Consider the following 8,678-nt stretch of genomic DNA (forward strand, 5'->3'; position numbering starts at 1 on the left):
ATATTAAATGAAACATTCAAGAACTTTAAGGATTTTAATGGGGTCGTTTCCAAAATTTTAAAAGTATTTTTTTCTGAAAGAGCATGCTTAAAAACATAGGATCTGACCATTTTTCAAATAATTTGTTTCAGTTTAATGTTTAAAAAAAACTTTAATCGGTGCGCTTTCACTGTTTACGCTTCTGCCGTTGACGTTAAAAATGATGAAATGCTATTCACTGTTGCCATTCACAGAGAAAAATATTTAATTCGCATCTTTACTCACGTGTATTAGCAACGATACGGTTGATAGAAAGCGTAGAGCGCAATATTTAATTCGCTTCTTGATTATCATAACGTGGAAACGCGGTAGAAAGATGCGCCAAAAAGTGCATCATTTGTGACGTCATAAAGACCACGCTTTGTTTGAAAATCGGACATTTCAAAAAATTAATTAAAAAATATCTGTTGGGAAAATAAAAGTATTTTCTGGGCCCATGCTTTTTTTTTTGCTTATTCTATCAATTTTAGTGACTAAAAGTAGTACTTCTGACTGAAGTAAACAACCCCATTACGAATTACTAGCAATAAAATTTAAATTTTAAAATAAGTATGGTTGGGTCAAATCTAACCTGGCAGTGTCGTAATGCTGTGATTCGGATCTACGTAACCAATCTTCACAATGCTGCTAGGTTAAGTTTGTCCCAACAACAGTTATTGTAAATACTAGCTGTGTGCCCGGCGTTGCACGGGCTACTTAAAAAATGAAAGAGATGTCCAATTGATGTTTTTGTATTACTCTGACATCAGTTTCTAAAGCGCTAAAGGAGTAAATAAATACGCGCAATTCGCAAGGTTTGCAAAACACCAATAGAGCATATTGTTGTCAAAAATCTTTTTAACGTTAATCATAGTTATCAATGATACAAGTTATGAGTATTTTCAATTAGCACAAAAGATGAAAATATATGCATTATCAACTATAATCTGTGCTCACGTTAAAATGAATTACATCTGATAGACTATATCTGAACTATTTATGTACAATTACAATCAGCTTTTTGCATAAAATGACACACACTGTTTGGTTGATTACGTGAAACTAAAGCACCAAGACTAAATAACTACCAATAAGCTTTGATTTAATACCAAGTCATCAGATTCCAATTTAGATTTAGTTAAAATCCTTAAAAACAATCTTTTTTGTTCAACTCTGTTTCAAAGAAATCCAAACAATCTTAATTTAACATGTTCTTTTAACGATATAAACTGTATTTTAAAAATAGAAACAGCAAAGAAAAAGAGAGTTATTACAATTCGAAAACTCACCCATGTGACGGGAAAAAGTCCAGCAAAATAAACATAATTAGTCGCACATCCTAAATGTACCAAAATATGAGGCCGGTGAATGATAAACTTACACAACAATCAATAAACATAGCTAAAGGAACAACTTTCATATGCTGAAAAGAGTTAAGAACGTTGAATGAAAAAAAAGGACAGACGATAAAATAAAGGCTATGTCCGAATAGGGCAACCAATTTTAAACTAATTTAAAATGAAATTCTAGATGGAAACGTTGTTTTAAGATTTGGACAGCAGCCAAAAAAATTTCTTTTAAAACAATTAGTAGAATTTTACTTGCTCACGCATATGCAAAATGGCAACAGGAAAGAAATAAAAATTCCTGAATAACGTTATGTTAATTAACGTTTTAATTAATATCTCCGATAATTAAAGTCGCACAATTACGAGATTGGTCCTATTGTTTTCTTTGGAAAATTTTGAATTGATTAGTATCTCGTTCGACTCTCGATTCGCAGCGGTTCTCGAGAAGATCGATCTTCAGACAGACAGACAGACAGACAGACGGACGCGAACAGATTTTAATATTATAGTGGATGGATTATACTCGATAGACTCGATTTCAAAAGGTCATATTTTTAGAACGATTGCGCTCATCACAATAAGTGATACATGAATGTAAAGAGAACTATACTAAGATTTTTTTTCACTGATAAATGTTCGATTTGTGAGTTTTTTCATCATCATCATCATCACCATAAGCTCCAAGGATTAGGCAATATGCCTGTTCAGGCCACTTTGATCCATCCACTTTTTTTTTTTTTTTTTTGGAGCTTACCACGGTCTCTTCTGCCCTTAGGAGTGAAATTGAGGGCAGCCCTAGGGAATGTTGTATTCGGTATGCGCTGTAAACGATCTTTCCTCTTGGTGCGGTATTCCTCCACTCTATCACATAAGCTAAATCTCATCAAAAACAACCCTGTTGTAAAAATTTCCCCGCCAAGAAAACCTTTAACTTTTCCGCACAAAAAAGAAAACCTGCATCCTAAACCCAAAAACCCTCAGTCATAAAAAGTTATGATATCTAGTTTGCCCGCCAAGTATCTGCGAAACTATCATCCTCCCTCTTCTCCTTTTGCATCACAGCTATTTCCATTAGATCCTCCTCCCACCTTCAACTCCTCAGAAACATGGACAGATCTTTTAAATTGTTTATCTTGTTTGGCGGGAAGCTTTTTGCTCACCAAGCAACCACTTCACTTTGAAAAGCTTCCCGCCAAACAATACAAACAATTTAAAAGATCTATCCATATTTCTGAGGAGTTGAAGGTGGGAGGAGGATCTAATGGAAGTAGCTGTGATGAAAAAGGAGAAGAGGGAGGATGATAGTTTCGCAGATACTTGGAGGGCAAACTAGATATCATAACTTTTTATGACTGAGGGTTTTTGGGTTTAGGATGCAGGTTTTCTTTTTCGTGCTGAAAAGTTAAAGGTTTTCTTGACGGGGAAATTTTTACAAGAGGGTTGTTTTTGATGAGCTATCACATCTTTTTGCATTGATATTATTATTTTGTCTGTATTTTTAGAATGGAGAACTTCAAGTCAGAAAATTTTCAATTGAAACAACGCTGTTTTGTGTTTTTAAGGAACAATAATGGCTAGCCTAATTTTACGGCAAGTTATTTTCTGACTATTAAGATTCTATGTTCATTTTGTGAGAATTGGGCGGTTTAAATTTTATTGCAATTATTGTATCCTCTCTGTTGCAAAGAAAACTTCTTGGATAATAAAATACTATATTTTAAATTACATTGTTTTCGAGTATTTTACAACTTCGCAATAAATTTCTATTAGTTTCTTTATTTGACGGATTATTCAACATTTTCATGAAGGTTTTTTTAAATGTTTTACAGCTTGAGGGCTATTTTAATCTAGCTTTTCACTTTTTTGTTTAATTACTCTTTTTCTTAGATCGTGGATTATTTTACGTTTTATGGGATAATTTTAATTGTTTGGTGATTTATCTTTTTCTTGATAGAAGTCTTTGTCTTGTTTAATACCTAGTTTTGTTTAAAAGTTCATTTAAAAAACGAAATAACGCATGTTATCACCAAGCAAAAAAAAAAAAAAAAAAAAAAAAAAAAAAAAAAACTAAGCCATTAAATATTTTAAATTTGAATGTGTCAGAAGATCTATACAACTTTACTCGATGTCAAATCGCGGATATCCCAAATTTGCCATACCGAAAGCGCATGTTGCGCGCGGACTCAGCTCATTAAAAGTCTTGCCTAAATTAATTGCAAATTTTTTTTCAACTAACAAATTACTGCAAAGCACGGATATCCTCACACGTATTTCATATAATTTCAATTCATTATGTGTTGTTTGTGAAATATCCATTAATTTAGAAAATAAGCAAACCAATAAAAAATTGCTATTTTTCGCTTTCAATTAAAAAGTTATATGTGCCGTATTCATATGCGTACAGTTTCATATAATTTGTCGCGTAAAATATACTAATGGTTTGACCCCAGTTTCGTGCCGACATTTAAAATTTCTTCCCTTCCATAAATGTATCAAAACTGAAAAACAGGGGGAAGGAAATTTCGTATCGGCAAAACTTTGGGGAGGGGGGGGGGGGGGAGGACATCATTCTAATCTCATTCATTAATTTGTTTCTCTGCTTAAGTATAAACAAACAACATAGAATCTGAAAACAGAAAGCCCAATGAGCTAAGTCTGCGAGCATGCGCAGTTGCTGTGGCAAATTTGTGATATCCGCGATTTAACGTCTAGTTGCAACTGTTGGATATGTTTTAGTCTTGATTGAATTTCATTTCCTAAGACAACTTTGGAATAACTGTTAGATCTGTTCTAACCTTGCAATTGCAGTCCGAGATAAACAAACCCTATGAGCTGAGAGTAAATACATAAGAATTTAGGGAAAATTAGTGATTTTCATGCTTCAGTTACTCCGGCCCATGATGTCCCTGGGGGTTGAATTTTTGTATATGTACTCAATGGCCCCCCAAGAATATGTATTCAAAAAATCATTACCGTAGTCCCCCGGGGGGTGTGATAGAACCCCGGGAAGGTACAATTTGGAGGGTAAAAACGAGGGGGGAAGGGGAGAAGGCCAAATGGCACAAAAGGCACATCAGTAGGGCACAAGGAATGTGTGTGCGAAATTTCAGCTTGATTCCTTTTTTCGTCTGGGCTGTAGCCCTGTCAAAGAAAGCGAAAACTTTTTTGAACAGCGATTTTATAACTTTAATACCTCCTCCCCCTGATGGTCCAGGGGATTGTATTTTGGTTTACAGCGTCAGGGGCCACTAGAGATTGAGTGTACCAAAGATCAACTCCGGGGGTCTTCATGGGGCTGAGATACAGAGGGGTGAAAAACCCAAAAAAAACCCAAATTGTTCTGTCGTGTAATCTTGTTCTTGGTCGCTTTTATTTTCTTTCGTCTTTGGCGGTGGATTTCCTTCTGTTGGCTGCTGACGTTTGGTTTCCTTGGTGGGGCGGGACGCTCCCGTGTCCCGTGATATCCCTAATTCTTTTCCAATATCTTCATTGTGTATATTGTGAGATTTTTGTTACTCGACAAACGTCTAATCTGTAACCTAGTTCGTTCCCCAAGCCATGTGATGTGGTTTCTTTTTATAAGGTTACATTAACCACGGTAGCCGAAAACATTGCTAGAACTTCAAGAACATATTTGTGCAGCAATACGACCCATTCTCAGAGCGATGTTACAAAAATGTACGGAACGAACAGTATTACAGTTTAGGTATTCACCGTATAACAAAAGGCTCCAACATGAGCATTGTAATTGAACATTTTTCACTATGTTAAATTACAAATGTTCAATGCTGTCATTTGCGTATTTGAATTTTATTGCAAAAGATGAAAAAAAAAATAATAATAATAATTTGAATTTTGTCATTTTGAATTCAAATTATGTTTTTCGCAATCACGAGTGTGTGTGTGTGTATGTAGGCGTGTGTGTTTGTGTGTGTGGGGGGGTATGTGTGTTTGTGTGGAGGGGTATGTGTATGTGTGTAGGCATGTGTATTTGTGTCTGTGTGCAGGCATGAATGTGTGGATAGTTGTGTGCATGTGTGTGTATGTGTAAGTGTCTGTATGTATGCGCGTGTGTATGTGTTTGTGTGTGTAGATGTATGTGTGTGTATATGTTTGTGTGTGTAGATGTATGTGTGTGTATATGTTTGTGTGTGTATGTGTGTGTGTGCGTGTGTGTGTGTAGTTGTGTATGCACGCGCGTGTGTGTAGGATATGGACGCAATCTGGAGACGATTTTAGCTATAGGAGCAGTATCGTGAGGAGTCGGTCGACGGTGATGGTGCAGAGGGTGCTGGTGGGAAAATAAAATCATAGGAACATCAAAACAGTCAAATAAAAGCAATAAGCAATCGTGATTGCTCAAAAAAAAAAAAAAAAAAGAAAACCTTGGTATATTTCTCTTTTAATTTATGTATTACTTATTGTAATATGTGCAGTAGTTTTGATAATCCAATTATAATCAGGTCCATAGTTTGAGCTCAACTTGTAAGAAGGAAAATGAAGCTTTGAGAAAATCATAGAAAATTATTTTTGAAATCCTAAAGTAAAAGTAAAAAATATATCGTATTAATTTCTTGAGTAAGTAGGATTCTTTTTTTTTTTTTAACGCAAAGAACTAGAAATGTATGAAGTCCGGTAAAAAAAAAGTGTTTCACGGACCCGGTTGAGTAGCCTCTCGGCGCCATTTTGAAACTCCATTTTTTTTTTTTTTTTTTGAATTACCCAAAATTGGAGAAAAATATTTTTAAGAGAATGAAAATGAAGGGTTAGCAAACAAATTCAAGAACAAAAATGTACAATTTCTATGTGAAAATAGTCCATTTTCACATTTGCGATTTTTGTAAAGTCAGTATATTTTGAATGAGCTATAATTTTAATTATTCTCTGTATTCGGCGTTTTCCGTATACTCGAGCTTTGACTGTACTAATTAATCGCTTTCGACAATTTCTTAAATCATTGTTTACAAATTCGCAGGTTGTGCTCCTTCAGTGTTCTTACCGAGCTGTTTTTTTTTCTTTTTTTTTTTACCTCTTTTCTCGCTCTTTTTCGCTTTGCCATTAGTGATTCAATTTAATAAGCACGATAGCACGCACACACGAGATTTTTTTTTTTTTTTTTTTTTGAGATCTTCGATTCCTCACGCGCTATTCGGAATCCTGAGCGTTTAGGACTGAAAAATAAATTGGCGAAACGTGCAATATGAAGCAGAGCAAAACACGTGCGTAACATGGGGAGAAGCAAGGTTTTTTTTTTTTTTTTTTTTTTTTTTCCCCAGAAAAGTCAGAACGCAAAAGTGAAAGTAAAGCAAGGGCGGATCCAGAAATGATTCACGGCGGGGGCGGTTGATTCTTTACGCGATTTTTTACTACGCATCTGATTACAGATGAAGGGGAGGCGGCTAAATTATAATGATTTAGCCAAGGAAGTCTCCAAATATGTTTCCTTTTCCTTTACTTTTCCGTTGAAAGAGGTATTTTAAAATTTTGTTTTAAAACTATAATTTTGTAATAATTCAGGCGGAATGTTTTGAAACTCCCTACCCTACCATCATTGGAGATCGTCTAAATTTGTGCTTTTTAAAACTTGAGTTTCGAAAAATTACCGGATTTCTCCTAACACTACCTGAGAAGTCTACAATCGCGTCTTCAGGAGGGGCGATATGTCCGGGTGAAGGCCGAGGAACTCCAAACATCTCCTTCTAACATCTCCGAAGATCATCTAAAACTGCTTTGCAGAAACTTCTATTCCGAAAATTTTCGGGGGGGGGGAGCTTTGAACCCCATTCCTTTCCTTAACGTCAGCAAAAAAATTACCTACACTTGCGTTTCAGAACTTGAATTCGGAAAAATTGCCGGTGCTGGGTACCTCAAGGTCGGGGCGATCGCTCCCATCGCCCCTTCCTTGTATCCGTCCTTGAAGTGAATATGAAATTAATGCTATGTGCGTTGTATTGAACAGGGTCATTTTCGAAAGAGCAGAGGGTGAACAAAGGGCTTAGTGTCGAAAATGCCTTACATATGCAAAGGTAAACTGAGCTGGTCAGCTAAAATAGAACATCATTTCTTTGTAAAAAGACCAACAGTTGTCAACCCACTTTTCATGTCCCCCCCCCCCTTCACACGATGCTATTTATTATAAAAATGTCCTTAGCCTCAGTTTATAAAAGCATTTTACATACACCCACAAGTAATCCTACCCAAGTGTCACGTGCCGATTTGAATAAAACTTTGAACATCGATAGAACACATAAAAGTATTGAACACATATTTTTTTTTATCGGCAACAAATACTTTAAACAGGGTGATATTTATCCCTAAATATTGGATAATTGGGATATAAGAGGATATAGCATAGTCATTTTTTTTTTAATTTTAATTACAAAAAATCAAATAATGATTGAAAAGTTGAAAAAAAAACTAAACAAACTAAAGCTGACATGTTTCGGGATTTTTCTGAAAATACAGTTGATAAGGGTAAATCATCTGTCGCAATATTACCCCGTCACGGTGAATGACCTTGAAACTTAAATCTATTGCTAGAAAGTTACGTAATATATCAAAACAAAGCTCTGTTTTTTAGCTTTACAATAGCTTTTGCATTTTCATTGTATATAACTGGAAGAGAAGTTACAGTTATTTGTGGCATCAGACTTTTCATTCTTTTCCCCGCCTGTTTCGTGTTTTGTTTTTTTACAGACTTATATTTTGAACAATTGTCCAAAATAGAAATCCAAAAATTGGTCAAAAAAAATCTTGTCATATGTGCCCTTTATGCCAAATTTTATTGAAATCGTAAGTGGTCAGATCTAGAAGGTGATTTGTCTGACATGGAATTGCTCAGAGGTAACTACAACGAGGGATAGTTTACCCCTCTAAATAGTATTTTCGTATTTTCGGAAAAATCCTGAAACACGTCAACTTTAATTTGTTCAGTTTTTTCAAAGTTTCAATCATTATTTGAATCTTTATAATTAAAATTTAAAGAAAAAGAATATATGTATCCTCTAAAATCCCAATTATCCAATATACAGGGGTAAATTTCACCCCGTTAAAAGTGTTTATTGCCGATAATGTGTTCAATATTTTTAAGTGTTCTATTGATGTGCAAAGTTTTATTCAAATCGGCGTGTGACACTTGGGTAGGGTTATTTGTCTGTATCATCTCCTCGAAGAAATGCAGAAACGTCTACACAATATCTAAACACAAGAGTCAAGAACTTTTGGAATGCTGACGTGAAATCTCTTGCTCAAGTGGGCCCCAAGAAATAACTCACATTCCACGAAGTTCCCCAACTCCTCCCTCTTCGGCTT

The sequence above is a fragment of the Uloborus diversus genome, chromosome 4, assembly GCF_026930045.1.
Source record: "Uloborus diversus isolate 005 chromosome 4, Udiv.v.3.1, whole genome shotgun sequence".
NCBI lineage: Eukaryota > Metazoa > Arthropoda > Arachnida > Araneae > Uloboridae > Uloborus > Uloborus diversus.